Source organism: Cavia porcellus, unplaced genomic scaffold (genome assembly GCF_034190915.1).
Source record: "Cavia porcellus strain 051 isolate PalLab524CR breed Dunkin Hartley unplaced genomic scaffold, mCavPor4.1 scaffold_25, whole genome shotgun sequence".
Lineage (NCBI taxonomy): Eukaryota > Metazoa > Chordata > Mammalia > Rodentia > Caviidae > Cavia > Cavia porcellus.
This window is the reverse complement of record NW_026947508.1, coordinates 17,767,341-17,794,492: the sequence shown is the minus strand read 5'-3', so window position 1 is coordinate 17,794,492 and position 27,152 is coordinate 17,767,341. Positions and strand designations below refer to the sequence as shown.

The following is a 27,152-nucleotide window of genomic DNA, read 5'->3' as shown; positions in this document are numbered from 1 at the left end:
ACTCACCCCTCCCCAGGAAGTCGGACTGTGATTCAGCCCATTTAACAGATGAGGAACTAGAGATTCAGAGAAACCAAGTCACTTACCCCAGACCGCACAGCCCCTAAATTAGGCTACATGGACTTGCCCCAAGCTCCCCACCCATCTCAGCTCAAAAGGCTCCTTGTGGGTCACAGGGCAGCTTTCCAGCCTGCACCACCTTCCCCCTCTCTCTCCCTGCCTACTGCCCTGGAAAGTGGAAATCAAACCATGATCAAAAAAAAAAAAAAAATTCCTCTCTTTTCCTCCCTGTCTATCTCAACCCTGTCCAGCCTACAGCCCAAGTCTGATCAAGAAAGCTCCCTGCCTAAAGCCTGCCATGACTCCCCATTGCCCTCAAGGTAAAGCCTCTTCAAGGCTCTTTGCAGACTTGTCCCTGCTCACGTCTGCAGAGCCATCACTCACTAATCTCTCCTGGGACGAGTCAGGACACCTGGCAGGTGGCGACGATGACGCCTCATAGCCAGGAGCATGAGGGAGGCTGATGCATGCAGAGTGTCTGGCAGGGTGCTTGGCCGCCTCGGCTGGTGCTCAGTACCCTTCCTGCCTCCTCCCAGCTGCGAGCAGAGAGGGCCAGAGTAGCAGGGTGTGCACCGTCTCTGTTTCAGCCAGGCTGGGATAGAGGTTTCGTGGTGGCCTGGCTGCCAGGCCCTTGGTGTTACAGAGATTCATCATTTTAAGAGATTCTGAAACGTTGCAGGGCAGCAGTGGCTGGGACGAGGGCCAGGGGAAGTGGAGGCGCAAACGAAACCAACTTTCACAATAGGATCATTTTTGATCTTAACCACAAGCTCGAAGGTAGACAGAACACTATATAGAACAGGAGCCTGGCAAGTGTGAGGTTGTGAGTTCAATCCTCAGTACCAAAACAAAAAAACAAACAAACAAAAAACGGGAAACTGAGGTAGAGGCCCACCAAGAGAATCAGAACAGGCCTCAGTCGGAACCAGCTCTGCCAGGCTCCTTCCTCTCCTGCACCCAGCGCGCCCAAGCTTGGAGGACACAGAGGCAGCATCTGCTCAGGAGACAAGACACTGACATACTGCAGGGGGGAGAGGGGGCAAAGCCTGAGACAGGAGGAGTCTGGGTTTAGAACTCAAGACAGATGTGGGAGACAAGAGACAGTGACTAGCTGGGCGAGGTCACCAGGACGAGCAGAGAATCTGGTCTTGATTCTCAGAGACCTTGGCATTCAAATGCTTCCTCCTTCTCCCCACTTCCCAGAAGGGGAAACTGAGGACCCACACCTTGGCCAAAGCCTCCAAGTGCAGGGGGCAGTAAATGACTGGAGGAGGGCTGTGGGGAGACGGGGAGGAGGCCCAGGCTGGGCAGCAGCCACCATTTGTGGTCCCTCGCTTCCCGCCCCACGCCAGGCTTAGCCCAGCTGCCTGCCTCACAGGTGGGAGTGACTCAGGCTGGGGCTTGCACTGGTGGCCCTGGCCCCTCGGCCACAGCGAGCTCTGCGCCTCACAGCTGTGATGTCAGCAGGCCTTCCTTCCTCCCGCATCTGCTTGAAAAGGTCACCTATTTTAAACTCTTCCTCACCCCACCCTACCCTTCCCCCCAAAGAGGATGAGTTTTTCTAACCTGTGCCAGCAGCCCACCGGCTCCCCAGGGTGCAGGGTCCCTCCCTGCACACTTTGAATTTCATAGACATTCTGTGCAGTTGCTGCCTGCCACACTGCACTGGCTGAGGGCCCAGGGTCAGGTTTCTGTGTCTTTGTTTTTTATTTTTTCAATACTGATTATTGTACTCAGGGTCTTTGCACCCAGCTCATCTTCTAGTTTTGGTTTTTGTGGGGTTTTTGTTTGTTTGTTTGTTTTTTGAGACAGGGTCTTACTATGTTACCCAGCCTCTGCTGATACTTGTGATCTTCCTGCCTCAGCCTCCTAAGAGTTCTGATATTACAGGAGTGAGTGTACTTTCTGCCTTCTTGGACTTGATTTTTTTTTTTTAAATGCATGAATATGGGGTTGTGGATTTAGCTCAGTGGCATAAGCGCCTTCCTGGCAAGTTCAAGGTCATGAGTTTGATCCCTGATACCACAAAAAAATAAATAAATAATAAAATGCATGAATATGGTCCTGGGTTCCACCTCCAACACTGAAAAAAAAAAAAAAACCCCAAAATCAAACACACAAAAACTCAGATAACAGATAATTTCTGATGATACCTAGGTACCTTGAAGAAAGAAACATGTCAAGAAGATAGTGACCAAGAGTGGTGGGTAGTCAAGTAAGGCTCCTCCGAGAAAGAGACAGAAATCTGGGGAGCCGTGAGTGCCAAGGCCCTGGGGTGGAAATCGAGAGGTTATTAGAGCAATGGTTCTTAAAGTGGGGTTCCACAACCCACAGTGTTAGCATGGCCCAGGAACTGGTCAGAAACTTCAGTTCTCAAGAGCCAACTGAGACTTGCTGGAAACTCAGGAGCCAGGACCCAGCAAAAAGGGCTTTTAAAGCCTCCAGCTGATTCTGGTGCACTTCAAAGTTCAGAGTCACTGAGTAGCACTCAGAAAGGAAGCCCTGGGCTGGCATGCAGGAGGGTGAGCTGTGTCACCGCCTCATACCTCCATTCCCTCCATGTCCCCAGAGCCCTCAAATCAGAGCCTCCTAGAGAGGCTCAGGAGGCCCCAGAGACACCTGCCTTTCCATCCCTCGTCCCACAGAGCTCCTTCTCAACCTCACCTGTCTGGTTTCCACCTGCCCTGCAAACCATAACCCGGGACCCAGCCCTTGCAGGAAGCCCTCCCCGATTGCCTCAGCACAGTGAGGGGCCCTGCCATCTGCTTCCACATCATAGTTCACCACGTGGGCTTGACATTTTCTGGGAAGGAGAGGTGTTCAAGAAGTTACTGGGGGGTGGATGCTGAGGATGTAGCTCAGTAACAGAGCACTTGCCTAGCATGTGCGGATTTGATCCTAAGGGCCACATTCTAACTCACCAAATTTACCTCCAGCCACCCCTTTATCTAAGTCTCAATGCCAAGGTAATATTTGCCCTGCATCAATCATCCCAGGCCAGGCACTAGGGGGCTAGAGACTACATGTATTGCCTGGAGCCTGAAGCATCACGCAGCCAGGTCCAGTGATGCACACCTGTGATGCCAGCTATTTGGGAGGCTGAGGCAGAAAGACTGCAAAGGATTGCATGTTTGAGGCCAGCCCAGGAAACTTAGCAAGGCCCTGTCTCAAAGGAAAACAGAAACAGAAAAGGGCCTGAGGAATATATATATATATATATATATATATATATATATATATATAAAATATGAATGTACATTTATTATAAACACTATACAGATATACTGAAAGACCTCCTCCTTCTCTAACCCAACCCCCTTTTCAAACATAACTTGCCGCAAATTCAGTGTTCACCCACTCACACATACTTTGGGTGCACACACATAGGTGGACACACAGAAATGTAAGTTTCGCCTTGTTGCTTTCTTTTTCCGTGTGTAAATGGACCTGTTTGTTAGCTTTTCAGTCCCCGCCTCAGAGGTCATCTGTGGTGGAACATAAAGACCTACCTTGCTATTTTTAGCAATTCTTAGTATTCCAAAGTACAAATGCACTGTTGTTTTTAGCCACTGCCTGAATATATTAATCTTGTTTTTATTTTCTGCATCTGATGATGCTTTGACATCCTGGGTCCTTGCTGTGGCTAGAGTCACTGCCTTCTTAGGCTAGTTAATTCTTACAGATGATAAACACCTTGCCTGTGAGGTGCCTTTCACAGGGGTTCGGGGTGCTAGGGATTGAATCAGAACATTTTATCCTGAATCCTTTTCAAATTTTTAATTTGGAGACAGAGCTTCACTAAATCACCCAGGCAGGACTTGAACTTGCAATCCTGCCTCAGCCTCCCAGCTTACCAGCAGTGCAGAGGTACACCATTGAGTGTCTCATCCTAAACCCATCACTAACGTCCTTTCCTCCAACCAGCCCTCTCTCTACATCCCAAGCTAATATTTCCCCTGCTCTCAGTCACCCAGGCCAGGCACTGATGGACTGGAGACCACACAAACAGCCCAGAGCCCCAGCACCGTTATTTCAGCTATCCGACCCTAAACTGGCTTTACTTGGTCCCCTCCCTTGCCCAGTCTTTTCCACGGAAACCAAAGCTCGGGGCCACAGTCTCCTCTCACTGCTCCTGCCTGCTGACCCACCCTGGTGGTCACACTGTGGCCCTGCCTGCCATGGTCTCCACCCCACCCCAGGAACTGTGAGCAATAAACTTTTTTCACTGGCGTTCACTGTGTCATCACCTCCATAAATTAAGTCCCAGGCACAGCTAGAACACAGCGGCAGGGCTGGGCCTGCAGCTCAGTGGTAGAGCACACGTGTGACACTGCAAGACCTGGTCCCTCTCCAGCGCCGCAGAAACAGAACAAACGCAATGCACCCGGGGAGGACGTTCAGAGGTTTGCAACTTTCCCTGGTATGGAAAGCTACAGCAGCTCTCTTGGTAAGCATGTGTGTGTTTCTCCAGGAGGAGATCTGCCAGGCCACACTTGCTTAATTACTTATTGCTGTCTGTAGGGGTGCGGTGCCTCCCAAGTCTGGCTTCTGCTCCCCTCCCTTGTAGGTGTCATAGGAGCAACTAAGGCATCTCCAGGGGTGGCCTCTGCTTCGATCAATATCTCAGAGGCTCTGCATGTTAAACATCTTCCTCATCTGCAGACAGCCCTGAATTTTGAATTCCCTCCCCTGCAAGCCCTGGTCAGGAGCCACTTCCCCGGAGACAGCAGGACGTGTCAGCTGGGAAGTCAGTGTGAGTTCTGTCCAGGTGAGGCGTGGACGCAAGGGACATGGACTGGGGGCTCAGAAGATCTGTATGTGACTCTGTCTCTCCATCTTGGTTCCCTCACTTCCCAGAGCAGCAGTCACGATATATGAAACAATGTGAGGATGTATGTAAGATGCTCAAAATAAAAACCCAAACCGAGGCTGATGTCAATTCTCCATTTGGCCCTGCGTCCCCACCCTCAGCACTTGGGCTTCTCTGGCTGCTGGCTCCACTTGGGTTTGGCCAGTGGAAGTCATGGTAAAGACAGGCTCTCCAGGAAGAGAGAGGGGTGGTGGGCTTTGGATTGCTTTGGCTCCTCCTCTTCCATTATCCTTTTGCTTAGGGCCACAGCTCCCACCTGGCTGCTCCAGCTCTCACCATGCCCCCACGGTGAACCAGTGGTCACCAGTCCCCGTGTTCTCTCCATCACTAACTGTGCCAGCTCCCCTGAAGTTACCCGGCACTATCCCTGCTGGGGCCCTTGACTGCTGCAAGTGACCTACCTCCCTATTTTCACCTCCCAAGTGCTTTCTGTCTGTCTCTCTCTGCAGCTGCAGAGATAAGGTCCCTGTGTCCCAAAGGAAAAACCAGCTGGGGAACTTCTGGAGAGTTCCGGAGTAAGACTCCAGCTGGGAGGAGAGACAGGCTCAGCCCAGTCCCACAGCTAAGCCTCCGGGAGACCTCGATGCCCCAACCCTCCTTGGGGACTTTTGGAGATCAGGGCTGAGGTCATGTCCAGGCTCTGTGAGATAGACCCACACTAGCAAATCCATGCAGGACCAAGCAGTGTGCCAGAAGCCAGCGTGTGCCCAGAGACAGAGATAGAGAGACAGAGACAGAGACAGAGACAGAGACAGAGACAGATGCAGAGATAACGCTGGAGAAAAAAAGATTGAGGGGGAAGGAAAGGGAGGAGCAGCAGGATTTCTGAGATCATCTGCTAAGCAGATTCCCTTCCAGAAATAGTAACTTAATAGTGAGCTTCTGAGCACCTACTACGTGTCAAGCATCACGTTAGAACTTGCACTCATTTATTTGTTTTGTTTTTGAGACAAAGTCTCACTATGTAGTTTACTGCAAATTTACTATATAGCCCAGGCTGGTATTGAACTGGCAGCAATCCTCCTGCCTCAGCCTCCTGAGGTCCGGGGTTACTCAGTTGCCATTCTAGGGCCTGGGATATAGCAATGAAAGCAGCAGAAAAGCCCGCCAGCCTCTGGGGCTGGCACTCCACAAGGAGCCTTGGGAGGTGGGCATCTGTAGCCCTAGTTAGTCCTTGAATCAGGGCCTTGCAGTCCTGAAACTGGCCAAGGGCACCAGCTGGCGAGGGGCTGAGCCAGGACTTGTACCCAACCCTGCCAGCTTCCCAGCCCGAGCAAAGCATCACCTTGGGAAGCCCACGGGGCTCAGAAGAGCCAAACCCCAAACTGAATCCTCAAAGAGGAACCCGAGAGGAGGGGGCCCGAAGCTGCAGCAGGGGCACAGGTTCCCATCTGCATTCCAGATGTTTGCAGTGACTAAAGGGTAGGGTCAGGGGCCCGGGTGACACACCAGGGAAGGACACTCCGTGAAGGATGCTCCTGGTTATCCCTGGCTTGCAATTTCCTGCTTGACGTAAACTTCATGAGTCACGGTCTCAGTACTGGCTTGATTTCACAATCCACACGGATGAGTGCAGACACCACTGTGTCCCCTGCCAGGACATTTCCAGCCATCGAGATTCCCTTTCTTCGCCACTCTCCCCAGGACATCAGGGATTTGTTTTGGAAGCTTGGAGGGAGCAAAGCAGGGAAAGGTAGGCAGAGGCCTCCCTCCGAAGGCCAGGAATGCCCTAGGCAGCCTGATTATGTGTTTTTCTTCCCAAACACAGACACACCCGTTTTATTGAGCATCTACTATGGGCAGAGAATAGATGAGGCAAGATTGGGCAATTGTCAAAACCAGAGCTCTTGGATCAGCTGTTAGGTCAGATGCTTTTGGGCTGTGCAACCTTGTGAATTTACCTCTGACAGCCTCAAATCCTTTGTTTGTAAAATGGTAAATAGTGGATTAAAAAATGGTTTGTAGGGATCAGCGATATAGCACCTGCCTGGCAAGCATGAGATCCTGAGTTCGATTTCTGATACCAAAATAAATAAACAAGAATTCAGCAGCCAGATACTGTGGCACACTTCTGTAATCCCAGCTTCTACTACTTGGGAGGCTGAGGCAGGAGGATTGCCAAGGTCAAGGCCAGACTGGGAAACAAAGGGAGATACCATCCCAAAATAAGAAATGAAAAGGCACGTGGTTGTAGCTCTGTGACATTTGCCCAGCATGGTCAAGGGCCTGTGCTGGGTTCAGTTCCCAGCACAGAAGAGGAGGAGGCAGAAGAGTGTGGGGGGAAGGGAAGGAAAAGAGGAAGAAGACAACATATGTGGGTGTAAAAAATCTTAAACAGTTTTTCACAATCATTAACTAGGAAAGCAGATATCCATGGGCACTGCATGTGTATATTTACAATATTAATTCAATGATTGTAATTCTATTGTAATAGAAATGAATACTCAGGGAAATCAGTTTGGACCCTCACATATTGCTGTGACACAGCCCCCTTGCTTAGCAAGAACTGTGAGCTCCTGGCCTCAGTGAGGTCTCACTTCAAGGAGACTCCTAGCCCGGTGTGTAATGCACACCTAGAATCCCAGCACTTGGCAGGCAAAACAAAACAAAATAAAAATCAAAGCATCTCCTCCTGCTGCGAAATCTCATCAGAAACATACTAGAGCCTGACATCCTGAGGCCTCCTCTGTTCCCAAAGCCGAGACTGTGCCCTGTATGTAGCAGCTGCTTCCCAAGGATTTGTTTCTTGGAATTTTGTTTGTTTTGTTGTTTGTTTGGCTGAGACAGGGTCTCACTAGGAGTTGAGTTTGGTCTTGAACTCACCTTTGAGGCCCAGGTTGGCTCAAACTCTTGGTAATAATCCTCCTGCTTCAGCCTCCCATGTGCCCCACACCCAGTGTTTGTTGAAGGAACAACTAAAAAGTTAGATGCTCTCCTGAGCTCTGCAGGCACCAGCACCTCTAGTTCACAGAGGGCAGCTGAGTTTTGGGGAGATGGGAAGGTGGGTGCAGAGCCTTGGGGTCACCTTTCCCGGTTATGGACTTGAATGCGCTTTGCATCTGGCCTGAGCCCCACAGAGCACTCAGAAAGCTGAGCGTCTGCCACCACGGGGTGCAGAAACAGCTGCAGCCTTAGCAGGAGGCCTGAGCCCCCTGTCTACACCAATGGCCTGGGTGACCTGCAGGATATCCTTCTCCCTTGGCTTCAGGTTTCCCTCTAGAAAAATTTAAAAATTGAAACAGATTTGTTTTTAGATTGAAAATACTCTGATTTTGTTATTTATCTTTTAATGATTTTTAAATAGCTGATACATAATAATTGTATGTATTTATGAGATACAGGGTGATAATTCAATACATGGATAGGATGGCTGGTAATCAGGTCAGGTCAATTAATTCCCCTTCCTTACATTTATCATTTCTCCCCACTGGAAAGCTGAGTGCTTCTCTCTTGCAGTTCTTGGGTTTTGTGATTTTAGTGCTGTGGATTAAAACAGGGCTTCCTGCAAGCCAGGCGAGAGCTCTACACTGATCTGCACTTCAGCCCCGAGTATTTTTAAACTGAGACTTAATTCACATGCTATATAAGAAGAGGGTTTTACAACTTTTGTTTGTCATGGAATCTGTGATTCCCAAATTAAACATGATGTGTAGATCAGATTCTACAGAAACGGGGTGAAAGGGGACGGCTCTCGAGAGGGGAGAGTGGCATGAGAACTATGCTTGAGGCCAGGGACATAGCTCAGTGGTACAGCACCAGCCTGGCAAGTGCAAGGTCCTGAGTTCGATTCCCGGTACCAAAAATAAAAAGAACTGTGCTTGGGGACCTGTGACTTCTACTGTGCCCTCCCCCATGGGCCCCCGAAGCAATTGTAGTTTGAAGACCACCACACGAGAGTTACATCACGTTTTAGGGGTAGGGACTCCCGGGAGTGCAGGGAGGCCCCTGATCTCCCAACTCGCATGCGAGCGCTGTTCTTTGAGTCAGTCCAGCTGCCTCCAGCAGGTCATGAGAAAGCAGGCAAGGGCAGGCCAGGCTGCAGGAAGTGGAGCAGGCCAGCTGGGAGGCAGCACAGGCGCTGGTACCGCGGCCTCCTGGATGGGCCGGTGACATCACAGCCCCAGGAAACAGCTGCCCAAGAGGCCCGCACTGTCCCTCATGTGTCCTCTGGGAAAATCAGCCACCAGCTGTTGTGTTCTTCTTCTTAGTCACTTTTGCACTTCCTGGATTGTCCCCTCGCAAACCAGCATCTTCAGCAGTAGCAGCCACTTCCTCTTCGGTGCTGACCCACTGTGCGCCGGAACCATGCTGCTCCAACAGCCCAGCTGTGTGCCTTCACTTGTATCATTCACTTTAATCGTCACACCCACAAGGAGGCGGGACTGGCGCCACCCCCATTTTCCAGATGGTGAGTGGCCCTGGCATGCAAGGCAGGTGGTACTCGCCGCCCAGCTGCTACATGCCAGGGCCAGCATTTGAACCTGGTTCTGCCTGGCTCGTGTTCCTGCTCTTTACATGACTCACCCCACCGTTCAAATTAGTACAAACCAAGGCCAGCTATGATTTTTCTTCTTACATGCAATGGGGGGTTTGAATAGAAAACTCAGTTTCTTTCTTTTCCGTGCCAGGATCAAACTCACAACCTTGCTCTTGCTGGACAGGTGCTTGTGCCACTGAGCTCAGCACCCTTCTCCCCAGTTTCTTTATTAATGACACTCCTGGTCTATTGTCTGGACTGTTTCATGCTTAAACTCTGTCTGGTATGCCGCATATGGTAGCTATTGCTATGAGTGTCCCCACTTACAAAGGAGGAAACTGAGGCGCAGAGGAACGAAGTCAATTACTCAAGACCATGGTACAAGCAGGTGCCAAGCCAGATGTGCAGGACCACAAGGTGGACCCATTTCCATTCAGCCCTGAGTTTCCCAGCCAGGGTTTTTCTCTGCTCGCCCCGTATTAGTCCCTTAGGCCTGCAATCATGAAATGACTGTGAATGTGGTGGCTTGTCAGACCGTCCTTTCTCACCGTCCTGGAGGCCAGCAGCCCAAGATTAAGGTGCCCCGTTCCATGCCCCTGTCCCAGCTTCCAGTGGCCACCAGCAGCTCCCGGCGATCCTCAGCATGGGTCTCCTCACTCTGTTTGATCTCTTCTCTCTGTCTTCCTTCTTTCTTTTCTTTCCCTTGTAAGGACAGCAGTCTTTGGACTCAGGACCTTCTCCTAAATAATCACCTCTTAATTACATCTGTAGCCAAGCATGGTGGCAGACCCCTGTAATCCCAGCACTCTGGGAGGCTGAGACAAGAGGAGGATTGTAATATCAAGCCCAGCCTGGGCAATTTAGAAAGACTTTGTCTCAAAATAAAAAATAAAAAAGGGGCTGGGGAAATAACTCAGTGTGTTGGGGCTGGGGATTTAGCTCAGCGGCATAAGCACCTGCCTTGCAAGTGCGCAGTCGTGAATTCGATCCCTGGTACCGATTTTAAAAAAAAAAAGTGCAGGAAATAACTCAGTGTGAAAGTCCTGGGTTCAACCTTTAGTAGTAGTTAAAAAAAATATGTATATATATGTCCTGTTTCCCAAATAAGGTCACACTCATAGGTATCAGGTGTTAGAATTTGGACAAATCGTTTTGGGGACCTAATTCAGCCCACTATGTCACCCCCACCACCTCTGTTCAGCAAGTCCTCACTGAGTGCTGAGCTGGTACACAAAAATCAGATCTTATTAGCCGCTCGTGAGCAAGGTGGACGAGGTGCTGACAGTGGTGGGTGGTTTTCAACCTAACTGTATTTTTTTTCTTTTGAGACAGGGTCCTGCTATGTAGATTAGGCTGGTCTTGAACACACTATGTAGCCCAGGCTGGCCTCCAATTGGTGTTCCTCCTGCTTCAGCCTCCCAAGTACAGGATTACAACCCACCATGTCCAGCTTCAACCTAACTGTGGAGTTAAAGAACATGAACACACAAAGGATAGCAAGTAATAATACCTAGGGTGGGGAGGGGAGGGAGCATGTTCTGTCTAATTAAGTACTTACTACGTGTAAGATTCTTTAGGGGAAAATATATACATGGGCAGAAAAAGGCAATAGAAGAAAGAGCCTGAACTTGAGCTGAACAGAAAGACGCCATAAGCAGGCTTTTTTGCCTGTGCCTCAGTTTTCTCACTGTCAAATGGGATGATAGCATTATTTGATTTGCAAGATTTTTAGGTATAAGTAAAATCAATCATCTACAAGTTCATTTGAAAAAGTGTTTATTGAACTTGTTCTATTTTCTGTTTATCAGGCACGTGATGTACAGTAAGGTGCTGAAAATGCCTACCACCAAGGATGTTAGGCAAACTCTACCCTGGAGCCGCTTCTGTAGTCCTTTCTGCTTTAGTGTAAGAGACAATTTCACCCAGTTGCCCACACAGGCCCTGAACTTGTGATCCTCCAGCCTTAGATCTCCAAGAAAGAACTTAATAAATAACAGCTCCTGTCCTCTTTTCCCTAATTTGTAAGTCAAGTAAAGTTCAGGGCAGTCATAAGACAGACCAAGCTGAAGGTCGGTCGAGCAAAGAGCACGAGCTCTGTGTTCAGAGAAGAAGGAGGTTGTGGCCAGTGCTTCCCGGGGGACGTGAGTTTGAAGCAGAGCCTGGAGAACCAACAAGAAGGAGAGGAGAGAGAACTCCACGCAGCAATTGTGGTATGAATAAAAGACTGGGCTGGGAGAATAAGATCAGAGAAAAATAGGTTTGGGCCAGATGGCGACCATTTCTAAAAGATTCTGGACATTTTCAGGGCAAATAAGGCATCAGTGAAAGTGAGAAGAGGATGAAGAAAAAAGAAAAAAACCTCAAGGGTAAGTACAGATGAGAATGTACTTACCCACGTCACAAATATTTGCTTTTTTTTCAATCTCGCTCCAACTTGGGTATCACCTTTTCTGCAGGGCATTTCCTACAAGGGACTAGCTCTATGTATTTCTCCTGTGTGTAGCTGGAGTGCTTTTCCCAACCAACACCTCGCCGAAGACAGTGACCGTATTTTACCACCATTATATCCTAGTGCTTGGCTGAGAGCTGGCCATCGGGTAAGTGTTCGACAAGCATTTCATTGCATGAGTGGATGGCTTTTACATTTCTGTGTTATATGAGAGCATGAAATCTTGAAACAGCATGCAAGCATTCACATCTCCTGGGCATGGTGGGGCATGGTGGTAATCCCAGCCACTTGGGAGGGTGAGGCAGGAGGATTACAAGTTCAAGGCCAGTTGGACAATTTAGGGGGCCTCTGTCTCAAAATAAAAATAGAGCTGGAGGGGGCTGGGGTGTGGCTCAGTGGTAGAGCTCCTGCATGCACAAGACCCTGGGCTTGATCCCCAGCACCACACATACTAAATAAATAGCTGGAAGTATATCTCAGTGTTCTCTGAGTTCAATCCCCATTTTAGCAAAGTAAATAAATAAAGCGAAACTCATATTTCCTGCCTGGAATAAATATAATATTAATATGAACAGTCGAAGCCAGACAGGTGGAAGGGAGTGGAATGGCCAGCCTGCCTGTCTAGCAGGACAGAATCACACAGAAGTCTTGTGAGGCTAACTCACAAGGGAATTAAGACTACACTATGGGCCCACTGGGCCGTGTTGCTTCAGCCAGGTCAGCCAACTCTGGCTGCGAAAGGCTTTCTTTAAACAAGCCAGCAACTAGAGGCTTGCATGGAGCAGGGAGGGAACTCATGGGACTCAGCCTCCTCTTCACAGCCTTGAGACTTGAGGACACCAGCAAGGCTAACTCGGTGTTTCGATAAGAAACAGGCGGTTTCTTGAAGGTTTATTTTGTTTCTGGAGCCACCAGATCCAGTGGGCGGATCACATCTTGAAATAGAAGGATCTCGAAAGGCCTGTGAATCATTTCTGGGCGCCAGCCTGCACGGTTTCATATCCTGTTCTCAGCCTTACCTTGGGCGCGCACTGTGTGTGCGTGTGTGGCTGTATTGTTTTCAGGCTTGTTTGCTTAGGATTTGGTCTTGAAACTTTTACTTTCTTTTAATAGGCTTTTTTTTTTTTTGAAGCTGGAAGAATTTTTCAAATGGTTTTTGTGAGAAAGTTCAAACCCTGAGATGACTAAGTCACTGGAAGAATTTGGACTTTGTGAGGGGATTTGTATTTGGTATAAATGACACAGTCACTGGTTTCTGCAGCAAGATCTTTTGGAAAGCTTCTAGGTCAGCCCCTTCATTGCCTACATGGGGAAACTGAGGCTCAGGGATGGAGAGAGTTCAGCTAAGGTCCTGCAAGGGTGTGAGAGCCAGCTATGAGTTTGCAAGAACCTCCCATGCACCCTGCCTTCACTTAGTGGGATATGTTTTTAAAATTAGCAGAGGAGAAGCTGGTGGGGGGACTCAGTGGTAGAGTGCCTGCCTAGCATGCCTGAGCTCTGGGCTTGATCCCCCCAGAGTTCAGGCGCACGCGCACGCACACACACACACACACACACACACACACACACGCACGAATTAGCAGAGGAGCAGAAAGATCTTGGAAGTGCAGAAACAGTAGGCTAGGGAAGGAGGCACAGAGGAATTTTCAGTGCATTCACTTGTTGACTCCTCCCCAGGACCCTATTAAGCAGTGGTTTTCAAACAGGATTGATTGCACCCCCAGGGGACATTTGACAAGGTCTGAAGTTATTTGGGTCTGTCAAAAACTTGTGTAGGGGTTGCTACTGGCACCTGTGGGTGGAGGCTAAGGACACAACTAAAGCTTCTACTGCAGGAAACTCCCCCAAAGCAGCAGCATCTGGCCCCAAACACCAGCAGTGCCAAAGCTGAGGAACCCCACTGGACAGAGTCCTCTGTCACTCTCCAGCTCCACCCAGGAAAGCTGAGATTCAGAAGCTGCAGCCACAGCTGGCCGCGTGGCCTGGGACAGAGTAATCTCTTGATGCTTCAGCTTCTCATCTATAAAATGGGGATAACAGGACCTCTGTTGATAGTGGCTATGATGATTAAATATGTTAATACTTGTAAAGCACTTAGAACATTGCCTGCTACATAGTGTTAAACAAATCTTAAAAAAATAAAAATTAAAAAAGCTTGCCCAGCATACAAAGTCCATGAAAGAAAGTAACAAAAATGCAGGTGAAAAATAAATCTAAAGATGAGGAAGGGCACAAGGGCAGGAAGGTGGCAGACATTCTAAAGCATAGGAGCTAGAACATACTATATCCTAGGGCAGGTGCGTGACATCCGCGTGATGTCCCATGTCCCCCGGTGGTGGTGGAGGTTTTCCTTTATAGACCCTGCTGCTGCCCCTGCAGATCCATCTTTCCAGGTTAAAGCAACACGCACTGTTACGCCTACTTGGCAACTCTGACCCTGTAACCCCTCTCAGTCACTAACAGCAGCTCAGGGTGAATTTGTTTTTCAGGTTCCTCCTGGCACATAGGCCGACTGCAAGGTATAATGGACTGGAAGCTGGCAAGCTTAGTTCTGAGACAGGCTCAGGGAAGCGATCACAGGTACACAGTAGCCCTGAGTAACCCAAACCACACATCCCTCGTGCCCACACCAGCCAACACTGCCCGGAACCGGCCTCCAACCCAGGCCAATCCATGCCCTGCTCTCCCCAGCCTTGCACCCACCAGGACCTGCATCTGACACTCGACCTTCACTTCCGATGGCTTTTACTCAGCCTGGGCACATTCCCTGCTGTTCCACTCTGACCCTCCCATCCCATCTTTGCCATGAGATTGGATTCATCCATCGGCCACCAGGAAAGGCCACCTTTGGGAGCCATTGCTGTGTGCAGCTCCAAGCTAATGTCGCTGGTCGGTTCTCTGGCAGCATCTGGGCCTTGTGGAAAAAATAGGCAGAGGCTGTGGTGGGAGCAGAGGCAGGAAAAGCCAAGAAGAGCCACCCCACCCTTTTCTGCCTGGGACCCCCCAGGCCAGCTACTCGTTCAAACATCGTGGGCCATTTCTGGAGCGTCAAAGCTGAGTGTGTCACTACTCTTCTTCCGTGGAGCCTAGCAGCCCTGTTTCCACTGTATCCATTTTCAACTGCTGCTGTAACAAAATACGACACATCAGGGGCTGGGGATTTAGCTCAGCGGCATAAGCACCTGCCTTGCAAGCAGGCGGTCGTGAGTTCGATCCCCGGTACCGATAAAAAGGAAAAAGACAAAAAAAAAAAAAAAAATACTACACATCAAATGGTTTAAAACAAAACTTGTTTACTATCTTACACTTATGCAGGCTAAAAGCCCAAGCTGATCTCACTGAGCTAAAATCTAAGTGTCAGCAAGGCTGGGGTCTTTTCTGGAGGGCCTGGGTAGAATTTATTTCCTAGCCAGGTATGGAGGTGCCTACTTGTAATTCCAGTACTCTGGGAGGTTGAGTTGGGAGGATCACAAGTTTGTGGGCTGCAGATACAGCTCAGTAGCACAAGTACCTGCCTGGCAAGCATAAGGTCTTGAGTTTGATTCCTAGCTACCAAACAAACAAACAAACAAACAAACCACAAAACCAGATTCCAGGCCATCTTGGGCAATTTAGACTTACTGAGAACTTGTTTTGAAATAAAAAATGATTTTAGAGAGGGTTGGTGACATAGCTCAGTATAAAGGTCCTAGAATCAATCCCAAGCACTGCAGGGGGGGGGGGAAGAAATTAGAATCTATTTCCTGCCTTTTTTAGGTTCTAGAACCTGCCAGCAACTCCTTGGCTCATGCCCCTTGCTCTGTCCTAAAGGCAGCCACACTGCATCTCTCTGGCCCTGCTCCCAAGAACATCTTTCTTTTACTCCACTTTAAGAACCCTTATGGTTACATCGGACTCATCCAGATAATCCCAAGTACACTCAGTATTCTAGGGTCAGGTGATTGGCAGCCTTATCCCATCTGCAGCCTCACTTCCCCTTGGCTGAGTGACATCACATTGGTGCAGGTTGCCAGGGTAGGTAGAGCCACCCCATCTGCCTGCTACATTAACCAGCGGGGAGAGGTGTGGACCTCACCAACCTACCAACCCCCTCACCCCGCGCATTGTGAAGGGGCGACTGCTGCTCAGCCCCAACTGAAGTCATCATTATGACCCAGCCTGCCAATCTGTCAGGTGAATCTGGAAAAATCACATTTTCAGGGCTCATTTTGAAATCACTGTGCAGACAAAGGGGAAGAAAAAGAAAGCAGAGGAGGAAGAAAGGAAGGAAGGAAACGGAGAAAGGGAGAAGGTACAGAGGGAAGGAGAGAGGGAAGAAGGAAACTCAGGGGCTGGATTTGGCATGAAGCCACTCAGGTGTGACCCTGGGTCCGGCTGGCTCCACCTTGGCCTAGGTGAGAGGATGAGAAGCCACCTGGTGCTCACAGGTTCTGCAAGTTCTGGGACCTGCCAGTGGGAGGAATGTGGCCAGGAGCCAGTGAGTCCCCAGGGGATGCCTCAGGGGAAATTTCTGCGGGAGAAGGGACCTGCCATGTCCCTAAGGGACCAAGCATCACCTGCAGGAGCAGCGGAGCATGAAAGAGTACAGGAAATCAGACCGAGGCGACCTAAGAAATCAACCAGAGTAAGGTGGGCTTCATGCCTCGTGAGCCCAGAACACACCCAGCACAGCCTTCTAACTTCAAGAGGCCGGGCCTTCCCTCTCCCGCCCCAGCAACCCTGGCGCTGGCAGTGGGCCGGCCTTGGTGGAAGTGAGATTTTTCACCTTGTGCCTCTTTATGTGACTTGAGATGAATGAGCTAATAAAACACTTGAAATAATGCAAGATCAATGCACACAAACTTTTCTTGCACATAAATATTGACATAACTATTTTTGCCACTCTCTTAACCTTGTTTATTTTCAGTGAGGGAATCATTGAAATCCTAACAATGTAAGGTATAAAAAAAGGCAATCTAAAATGAAGTGAATTTAGGGGCTGGGGATTTAGCTCAGCGGCATAAGCGCCTGCCTTGCAAGCAGGCAGTCGTGAGTTCGATCCCTGGTACCGGTAGAAAGGAAAAAGACAAAAAAAAAAAAAAAAAAGAAGTGAATTTGAATAACAATAAAATAAAATGAAGTGGATTTAACTCCTCTAAATCTGCATGAGCACCCTCTAAAGGAGATAGGATTGTCTCCATTTTATAGATAGAGAAACTGAGGCTTGGAAAAGGGAAGTGAGCTGCTCGGACACTGAATTCAGAGACAGAGAAAACAGGGGCTTGAGACAGGTTTCAGAACTCCAGACCCAATGGGTCCATGCATGAGGCTGTCCTACGGGAGGATATAAAGTAACAAAGGTGTTCCTTTGTTAGTTAGTTTGAGGTCAGCGTCTCCCCTTCATGGACCCAGGTCAAACAGATCCAGGAACAGGTCAGGTTCCTGGCTCGCTTCTAGTCTCTACTTGGAAGCCAAGTTCCGTGGTCCCTTGGAGGAGACTGGGTCAGGGAGGGGGTGTCCTGGCGTGGAAATGGCTGCAGCCTCAGCTGCTGCCTGAGTTTCTTTCTAGAGGGGCTTTCCCAGCACCCCAGACTTATCCCCAACCTCTACAGAGCAGCTGGTGGGACTTGCAAACATGGCTGTCACCCAACTTGGGGGTTAAAGCCCCCAGCAGACAGAGGGCACTTGCGGCAGTTCCCAGGGGAGGAAGAACGAACGTCAGGGGCACAAGGCAGCTGGCTTCACCTGCGACATGATGGGATAACAAGCGCATCCAGCCCAAAAGTTGTTGCAAGAATTATTTTCCGTTTGTTTTTTCCCTACTCTGGAGATAGGGTCTCACTATAGTACCCCATCTGGCCCCAAACTCCAGGCTTCAAATAATCTACCTGCCTCAGCCCCCCAAAGAGTTAGCCTATAGGAAGTGACACCAGAGCACTTGCATTTTCTGCCTGTCTGGTTTGTCTTTCTGTCTTTCTTTTAAAAGAGATTTATTGGGGTAGAGTTACATATCACAAGATCTACCCTCTTTATCACACGTGCAGTCCAGTGATTTTTAGTGTACTTACAGAGCTGTGCAAATATCACACCACTTTGGATACAGTTTCATCATCCAACCCACACCCTATACACTTTCAAAAATCTCTCCTTCATCCCACCCTAGCCCCAGGCAACCATTAATCCACCTCTTGTCTCTCTAGCTTTGCCTTGTATGGAAATCTCACATATAAGCCACACATTATGTGGTCCTTTGTAAGTGGCTCCTTCATTTAGCATATTCTTGAGCTTCATGCATGCTGTTGCATATTCTGTAGTCCATCCCTTTTTATGGCTGAATAGTATTCCGTTGTGTGGTTATGCTGTATTTTGCTGATCCAGTCATCCACTGGTGAACATTTGAGTCCTTTGCACTTTTTAGCGATTGTGAACAATGCTTTCTAATGCACACCCCTGTACAAGTCTTTGAGTAGACATGCAGCATTCATCGTACTTGCTGGATCGTATGGTAAATTTCTTTTTTGTTTTTTGGTCATTTTGAGACAGGGTCTCGCTATGTAGTTCACGCTGGCCTTGAGCTCACTTTGTAGCCTAGACTGGTCTCAGACTTGCAAAGATTCCTTTGCCTCAGGCTCCTGAGTGCTGGGACTACAGGTATGTGCCACCCTTACAAGCTCCTTTTCATTTTTCTAAGTTTTTCTAAATTTTGAGACAGGGATTTGCTAAGTAGGTAAATAGTCCAGGCTGGACTCGAACCCGTGATCTTTCTACCTCAGTCTCCCAGAGTGCTAGAATTACAGGCATACACCACCACCATATTCAGCTTAACATTTTTTTTTTTTTTATTGGTACCAGGGATCGAACTCACGACCGCCTGCTTGCAAGGCAGGCGCTTACGCCGCTGAGCTAAATCTCCAGCCCCCAGCTTAACATTTTTAAAAGAAATTTCCAAGCTATTTTCCAAAGTTTTGTATTCTTGTCAGCACTGTATGAGAGTTTGTTGAGAAAATCATACGAAGTGTTTAGCATAGTACCTGGTCATCATACATCCTTCGTTCATGATACCAACAGAGGCTTCGACAGAATCAAGCATAACTATAGGATCCAGAGTGCTGTTGCCCAACTCCCTGCATACAGCAGATCTCCAGGGGCCGTGGATGTAGCTCAGCGGCACAAGCCTCCGCCTGGTGAGTGTGAGGTCGTGAGTTTAGTCCCAGTATGAAATAAATAAATAAATAAATAAAAGCAGATCTGATAAAGACACTCACTCTGATCTATTTGGCCACCTTCCCTTCCCACCTTAAAAACATGCTTACATAGTTTTGGCCTTTTAGCCAAGTTCACTGGATACCCCACCTCCACCTACTCACCAGTCTTGGCTAATACCTACCCCCAACGCCCCACCTTCTGCCCAGGTGAACAGATTCACCTTGCCTCCTGTCATTGCCTCCCTTCTCCTTTCTGTTCACCTGCCTTCTCTTCAGGCAGTAAAATCTCAGCTGGCTTCAAGCCTCAGTCCTCTCCTAAGGTCCATTTTGACTTTCTTCAAGCAGATCAGCATGGCCTGTACCACTGAGCACTGTAATGTGGCTAATCCGAACCAAGAGATGCTGAATTATAAAATGCACACCAGATTTTAATGACCTACTATGCAAATAATGTAAAAATGATAGCTTTTCATATTAATTGCATTTTGGAATAATATTATATATATTATATATATATATTAACTGAAAGGAATTTTACTATCCTTTTTTTTTTTTTTTTTTTTTTTTTTTTTTGGTATGGGAATCAAACTCTGTACCTCATTCTTGCCAGGCAGGTGCTTATGCCACTGAGCTATATCCCCAGACCTGTACTATCCTTTTCTTAATGTGGTTTTACCCACCAAATTTAAAATTATACATGTGATTCACATTTGTGGCTTGCCTTATAGATTTATGGGGCAGTGAGGATGTAACAGCATCGATATCGTAATGGCATTATTTATTGAGAACCTATTTCTTCTACTTTTATATCTGTTAACTGATATAGAGCTCACCATAATTCTGTGGGGTGAATATTATGAATATCTCCTTTTACAGGTAAGGAAACTTACAGGTAAGGTAAGCAAGGATGTGATCTCCCTCAGGTCATAGCTGGACATTGGCAGATTCAGGATTCAAACCTAACTTCACTCCAAAGTCTGTGTTCTTCCAAGGTCTCTTGTTGTCCATACTGCTAAAACTCTAAGAACTTTGGGGTGTCACTGGCTAGGGTTGGGGTGTCTTTGGGATCTGTCTGGAGTATGGTTTGCTCTTTGAATTAGACTAGCTCTGTATGGTAATGAATCATGCTAATCAGAAACTTAGGCTGAATGCTTGTCTTTCATAAATAAAAAATGAGAAAGCAGATTAAATAATATAAGCAGTGCATTTAGAATAAATCAGATCTTGGGATTTGTGGGTGGAATAAAAAGCTGAGAACAACTGCTTAAACAAATATCATTTTTCTTTCTTTTTCAGCCCCCTACCTTTTTTTAAAGATTTTTTTTGAAACAAATTCTTGGTAAGTCACTAAATAGGACAGAGTGGGCTCAAACTTGTGCTCCTCCTCCCAGAGCCTCCCAGAGCTCTGGGATTACATGCCTGCCCCATCACACTCATTTTGAACTGATGCTCACAAAGAAGGACCGTTGTCAGTGTCAGCCAAGTGCAAAAACTGGGTTTCTGGGATCCCAGGCAGAGCTCCCCCAACCCCTGCACCTCATTGTCTTTACATGGAAGGTCCCCACCCTCGGCCACCTGGAATCCCTTTGTCATAAACCAGCCACCTTCCTCCCCAAGCCTGTCCCCAGGACTAGAGAGGAGGGGCCCAGGCCATTTCCCATCAGGGTCCCAAGGCCATCGTCTGGTCGTGGGCCAGGAATTCCTTTCAGCACTGAAAATAATTCAGAACCCTTGGAGGCCTCCAAGAGTCTGGATTCCCATCGCACCCAAGTCTTGCCTGTCGGCCCCCTCAACACACACACACACACACACACACACACACACACACACACACCCTCTTCTGCAGTCGGCCCCAACCGACCGCAGTGCTCAGCTCCCGCCTGCATGCACGAGTTCCACACCCTGCCCACAGCCCAGTACTCTCTTCCCGGCCTTCTCCAAGTAGGCAGGAGGAAGGGCCACCGGGAAGGCGCAAAATCCATCATCCCTCTGAGCCAACCTAGGAAGCCACAGGCAGAGGCCGGGAAGGAGCCCCCAAGAAACAGAGAACGAGGCGGAAACCGAGGGGCACAGAGAGACAAAGAGGGAGAGAGTATGGGTGTTTAGATCCAGATAAGGACTCAGAGGGAGAGATGAAAGGCACAGAACCGAGAAAAGAGACGGGGGAGAGGGAACTCTCAGAAAGTAGGCTTAGAAGAAGAGCATAGAGGAGAGGGAGCCCGAGAGCGCAGAGGCGAAGGCAGAGGCCCTCGGGGAGCCGGGGGCGCGCGGGCCCCGGCCCGGTGCAGGGCGCAGGGCGTGGGGGCCGCAGGGCGCGCAGAGGGCGCGCGGGTCCGGGGTCCCGGGGTCCCGGGGTCGCGGGGGGCGGACCCTCTCCCGGCGCCCGGCCCCGCGGCAGCCGTCCGAGCGGCCGCATTCCTCCGGGTTTCCCACACATTCGCCATCAAAGCGTCCCCAAAGCCCCGGCTTTTCCCGCGCCCCTCCCCCGCCGGTGGCTGGAGAAGCTATTTTTCACCCCCTCCTGGTCTTTAATCTGTTGTGGGGAAAGAAAGCGGCTTTTGTTGGACGAGGGGCTGCGCAGGGGGCGGGGAGGGGGCGCAGCGATTGTGTGTCCCGCAGCTGCGCGCCCGGCACCGCCGTGGGTGGGGGCGGCCGGGCGGGGCGCGAGGGTCGCGCAGGGCCGAGGTGGGGCGCGGGCCGCCGCCTGACACCGCGAAGGTCCGCTGAGGGAGGCCCGGCAAGGTCGGGGGGCCGGGGCGGGGACGGCCGGGGCGCGGGGTGCGGGCCGGCAGGGTCGCGGCGGGTGAGGGAGGGGCGGCAGAGGCCACCCGGGCGCGCTGCGCATTGTCCTCGTGGCGCTGTTCTGCACCTGGCCTGGAGACTGCGGGAAGATGGACACAGACAGAAGCGGGCTGCGTCCCGGGGAAGGGCGTATGCGGGGCCTGCACCCCGGGAGCGCGCAGATTAAGCGCGCTGCAGCCTCACCTGGAGGAGGGTCCCAGACCCGAGAGAACCCAACGACAGCAACACGCACACGCACACGCACATGCGCGCTGCCTGACTCCGTGAAGTTCAGTGGAGCAAAAATGAATTTCTGGTGTTTTCCTTTCCTTTCCATGGCCACTTTTTCCCTTGGTGATACTGGAGATTGAACCCAGGAGTGCTGAGTGACTTCCTCAGCCCTTTTATTTCAAGAGAAGTTCATGCTGAAATGTCCAGGCTGGCCTCAAACTTGCAATCCTCCTGCCTGCCTCAGCCTCCAGCCTGCTGGGATTGTAGTCAAGACACCACCATGCTGGAATGCTTCAAGGCCTTTTTTTTTTTTTTTTTGCTCCCCTTGCCTTTGTCTTTTCCGGTCCTGGACCCTATGATGTCTCTTTCTTTCTTTCTTTTTTTTTTTTTTACCGGTACCAGGGATCGAACTCACAACCATACGCTTGCAAGGCAGGCGCTTATGCCACTGAGCTAAATCCCCAGCCCCTGTATTTGTTTCTTTTGAGACAGGGTCTCACTATGCAATTCACTCTGGCCTTGAACTCACTGTGTAGCCCAAAGTGGCCTTGAACTTACAATGTTTCTCCCAGTTCAGCCTCCCAAGTGCTGGAATTACACGCGTCCACCACCACACCTGGCCTTTACTATTTGTCAGATCAAGTAAAATTCCCTCATAACCTGCTGATGCTTTGGTACTGGGAATTGAACTCACAACCTTGTGCTTGCTGGGCAGGCGTTTATCTGCTGATGTTCTTTCGAGTCTAGAAATTACCAACTCTTCTCCCTAATAGAGAAATGAGGCTAAGGCTATCCTCTAGAACTTTAGGAGTGAGGGAACAGGTCATTTGGTGTCTGAACATTGTGACCAGCTTAAATATTTGTCTTATGTCATGGTGTGTACCATTGGTTACAACCTGAGTTCAAATCTTGATTGCTGAATACTCCCCCCCCACCACCACACACCATTTGTGTAGACAAATCTCTTTGAATTTCATTATCCAGAAAATAATCATAATAATTCCTATTCCCAAAAAGTTGACAGCAGATTCTACAAGAATTTACAAAGCACTCACACAACATAGGTCTCCAGAAAATGATTTCTTTTCTGCTCCCCTTGTGGGTGCCTGTCGCTCTACCCTAGATGCCGAGCCAGCCCTTGGACATCCCCAGGTCACTGCCAACCTTGTTAACTTCAGGGTAATGCAGCTGGATTGAGTGAGGATCCCTTTGGGGGACACAGAGAAGAGACTCAGCTCCAAAGCTGACTCCTAAAAATAAGAATAGTCATTCTCTAAGAAAACATCAGAGCTGGGAGTGTAGCTCACTAGTGGAGAGTGTGCTCAGCATGCCTGCCCAAAGGCCCTTACTACCTCCTCATCCCCTGAAGCATGGACAATTTGAAATGTCCATGAAATTTTCAATGCTGGATCTTTCTGCATAGAGCACAGTGTCCTTTCTGGGACATCCCCAACACCTCAGTGGCTGAGTCTGCCTTGCTTTCCTCTATCTGGTAGAATAAAAACCTCACAGGTCCAAGCTTTCTTCCCAGGAGGTCCTTTGGAAGGTCAGTAGGAAAAATATAGATATAGAAACTTGGAGACAGACACACCTAAGGGCAAATCTTGGATCTCTTGCTTGCCAGATATGTGACCCTCTGCAATCACTTCACCTCACTAAGTCTCTATCTCCTTGTACATAAAAGAGATCATGGAGAAAAACAAGACTGAGGTAGGATTCAGCTTCTGAAAACAGGAGCTCAATAGTAGACCCTAGTTTGGGCAAAGTATTGGATTAGACTCCCGGCCCTGCAAAACAAACAAACAAACAATAGGTGAGAACACAAACAGGTCTTGGCAAACAGGGCTCAATGAAAATGATATAATTGGGGCTGGGGATTTAGCATAAGCATCTGTCTTGCAAGCGCCTGGTCACCCAGTCGGTCCTGAGTTCGATCCCTGGTACCAGTAAAAAAAAAAAAAGATATAATAATAGTAACTGCAGCTCTGAATGCTTCTGAACTGGACAGTAGCTTATCTTGAAGAGCCCTGAAATGTCTACCCTAGCCCCAAAGCTTCCAATACTATCTTTCTCAATATTTCCTGTGTTGCTGAGAACAGTCTCATGGGCACCACTAAGAGCACCTGGCACTTCCTATGCCACTTAACCAGGGTGATGTCACATCATAGCACACAAGGATAACTAATTGGTTCTCATAGCACTTTCTGTCCCTTGTCCCTGCGAGCCTCCAGGCTATGAGGTAAATGGATATGATTTTCTTCCTTTTTTTATAGAGGCCATCACTGAGGCCTGAGTGAGGATGGGTGGTTTGGGCAAAGGATTTGAGCATCTTGATTGGTAATCTCTTGTGCGTTCCTTGTATCACCTAGGTCTCAAACTGGCCAGCTATGTGACCCTCTGCATGTGTGTCCAGATGCACGCTGAGAGAATGGATGTTTCTTCTTTGTATGGCTGGAAAGTTTTCAATACACCTTTCCGGGCACATTGAAAACAAGCAGGTACATATTAGGAGATTCAGCATCTGGGAATGTTCAGAGGCCAGGGCAGACCACCCTCACACTAAGGAGAGGTAGGAGGCAGAGGGGACAGTGAGTGAGTCAGAGGAAGAGGAGGTCTGGATCCCGGCCACAGGTCAACCACTGGCATTCCAAGTAGTCTTGGGCAACTCTCTGAGGTCCCCGTGATCCCCAAGTCTGCAACATAAGTGGGAAAAAGATAGCCAGCTAGATTGATAGAAGCCCAATCTAGGCCAGAAAGAAAAAAAAAAAAGACATCTGCAATTCTCATCATCATTACATTCACTTTGAAATCAACAGCTCAGAGACCCCACTGCCACCCCATTTTAAACTTTTAAAGACAAAACAATGTAACTTAATAGTTCTGCCAACTTCTCCTGAAAAAAGAAACCAGAGAGCACAACATCGAAATCTTTCTTTTTTAATTTTGGCAGAGGAAGATTCAGTTCCTGGAAACGCTTACAAAATGATTCCTGACACTGGGAGGAGATAGTTAAAAGGAAAAGGGGGGCAGGGATTGTGTGTGTGTGTGTGTGTGTGTGTGTGTGTGTGTGTGTGTGTGTAGAGAGAGAGAGAGATAAAGGAGGAAGGTGGAAAGAAAATGAATAAGAGAAAGAACAGAGAGAGAAAGAGGAAAAGGGGAGGGAGGAGAGAGAGAGAGAGAAAGCTAGGGACATAGTTCAGTGGTGCAGTGCCTGCCTGGCAAGCTCGAGGTCTTGGGTTCGATTTCCGATACAAAAAAAAAAGAAAAAGAAAAGAACAGAAAGAAAGAGAAATTAAATTAGTTTAAAGGGCCCCAATGCAAGGAACGTTATCAAGTTCCCAGCATCTGCAATTCACAAGCCGCTCTGGGGTCCGGCGGCGCAGGCTCCGCCCCTTTCTCGGGTGTCGGGCGCTCATTGGTGGGGGAAGCAGTCGCCGGCCGGTGACTGCCCGAGGAAAGGTTGCCTGGGACACGCATCCCTGTGTGAACGCATGACGTCCCACCCTGGCGCCAGGCTGTCTGGGGCTGAGTCTTAGATCAACACAGCTGTGGGACCGGGACCCACAGCTGGGCAAAGGAGCGGATTCCTCAACAAAAAATAGGATTGTGAGAAAAGTTCTGAAACAAAAACAGCGCAGACAAAAGCCTTAATGACATCCTTTCATAAAAATAAAAAATGCAAGAGGGGGGAAAAAGCTGGTAAAAGGAGCAGAACTGGGAACAGAAAGTTCAGAGGCATTTGGAATAAGAGGCTGAGGCCCTGCCACCGCTAAACAAGTAGCAGAAGGCCTGAGCTAGCCTGTCCAGTCCACTGTGGGGGAAAAGAACTCTATTCAGTGTTCCCAACCCAACCGTAACCCGCTCTTTTCAGAATTAGAATCTTAGATTGGTGAAGACTCCTAAAGGTCATTTGTGTCTGTCTCCCCCCACACGCACCCCCACCCCGTGTCCCAGCCCAGAAAGTAAGGTCCAGAAAGAAAAGAAATTTGAGGGCAAGTTACTGGCATGAACAATCAGAATTCCGCTTGTTAATCCCACGGCATCCTTCTGTCTATGTCACACATAGCCCGTGGGCATTTCATCCTGGAAGCATCATGGGAAATAATAAATGTGAAGGTATTTTACAAAGCATAAACCACTACATAAGCCTGAGGCGTCAGCATAGTAATGTAGGAGGGGAAAAAGAAAAAAGGATCTGGGTGGGCCAGCACCACCACACACCTGGCCCCCAACGGGGGAGCACCAGGGAGACTGAGAGATTTGTTGGAGGGACCTTGTCAAGCACCTTGCAGCACAGAAGAGGCTATCGATAATTATTTGTTTTATGAATGAAGTTGGTCTGAGTGGCCCCATTTTATAGACTGGAAAACTGAAGCACAGGTCATTTATCTTAAACTCACACAGTTTGTCAAAGAGAATACTAGAGATTTGACCATAAATCCGCCTGGCTCCAAAAACCATGATTTTTCTAGATTCTCCTGGCTTGAGTATTTTGCACAAATCAGAAATCTGCATGACAGAAAAAGAAAGGATCTTCTCTCTGGTGAGTCAGGAGTCCCTGCAGCCACCATTTACCCCTCCTATGGAATAGCTGGTGCTTCTTTAGCATTATAGAGACTGACTTGTTCCTTAACAGGTCACTTTCTCCCACTTTTTTTGCAGTGAAAAAGCTGTCCTTGAAAGCATTAATATTCCAAGGAGAAAACTATTTTTAAAGACCTGAGACACACAGTGAGAACCCTGTGGTCTGACGGCTTCTGTCCTTTGTGGTATGGTATTGGTATCTCCTCTCAGGGCCTTGTGTCATCCCACCCCTGCTGATCTGTTTCATGGACCTTTGACTTACAGAGTTGGAAAGGATTTAAAACAATCACTACCATCTCTTCATTTTATTCACAAGGCCAACTAAAACCAGGATACCTGGCTTGTTCAAGATTGTTTGACCAATGGTTGGTGGAGCTGGTGTGCTGTGTTCAAGATTCCTAGTCCAGAGTCTTTTCCATTACCTATTTGAAGACCATCCTAGCTCTGAGCTCCCATTGTCCTGTTAATCAGTGCCACACAGTACTGAACTCTTAATTGTTTCCTGTGTTAATCTTG

The 27,152-nt window shown here is 48.8% G+C and overlaps 1 long non-coding RNA gene across 4 annotated transcripts; it reads left to right on the top strand.

Moving 5' to 3' along the window:
• Positions 1–11,307: 11,307 nt before the first annotated feature.
• On the top strand, positions 11,308–16,681 carry LOC111757199 (uncharacterized). Of its 4 annotated transcripts, XR_010042998.1 has the most exons (5): positions 11,308–11,617; positions 11,713–11,773; positions 11,864–12,004; positions 14,346–14,436; positions 14,548–16,681. It is a non-coding gene; the product is annotated as an uncharacterized LOC111757199 (long non-coding RNA). The 4 variants fall into 4 exon arrangements; XR_010043001.1 differs by lacking the exons at positions 14,346–14,436; positions 14,548–16,681 and adding an exon at positions 12,989–14,013 and having other exon boundaries at positions 11,312–11,617; XR_010043000.1 differs by lacking the exons at positions 14,346–14,436; positions 14,548–16,681 and adding an exon at positions 12,970–14,013 and having other exon boundaries at positions 11,312–11,617.
• Positions 16,682–27,152: the final 10,471 nt, after the last annotated feature.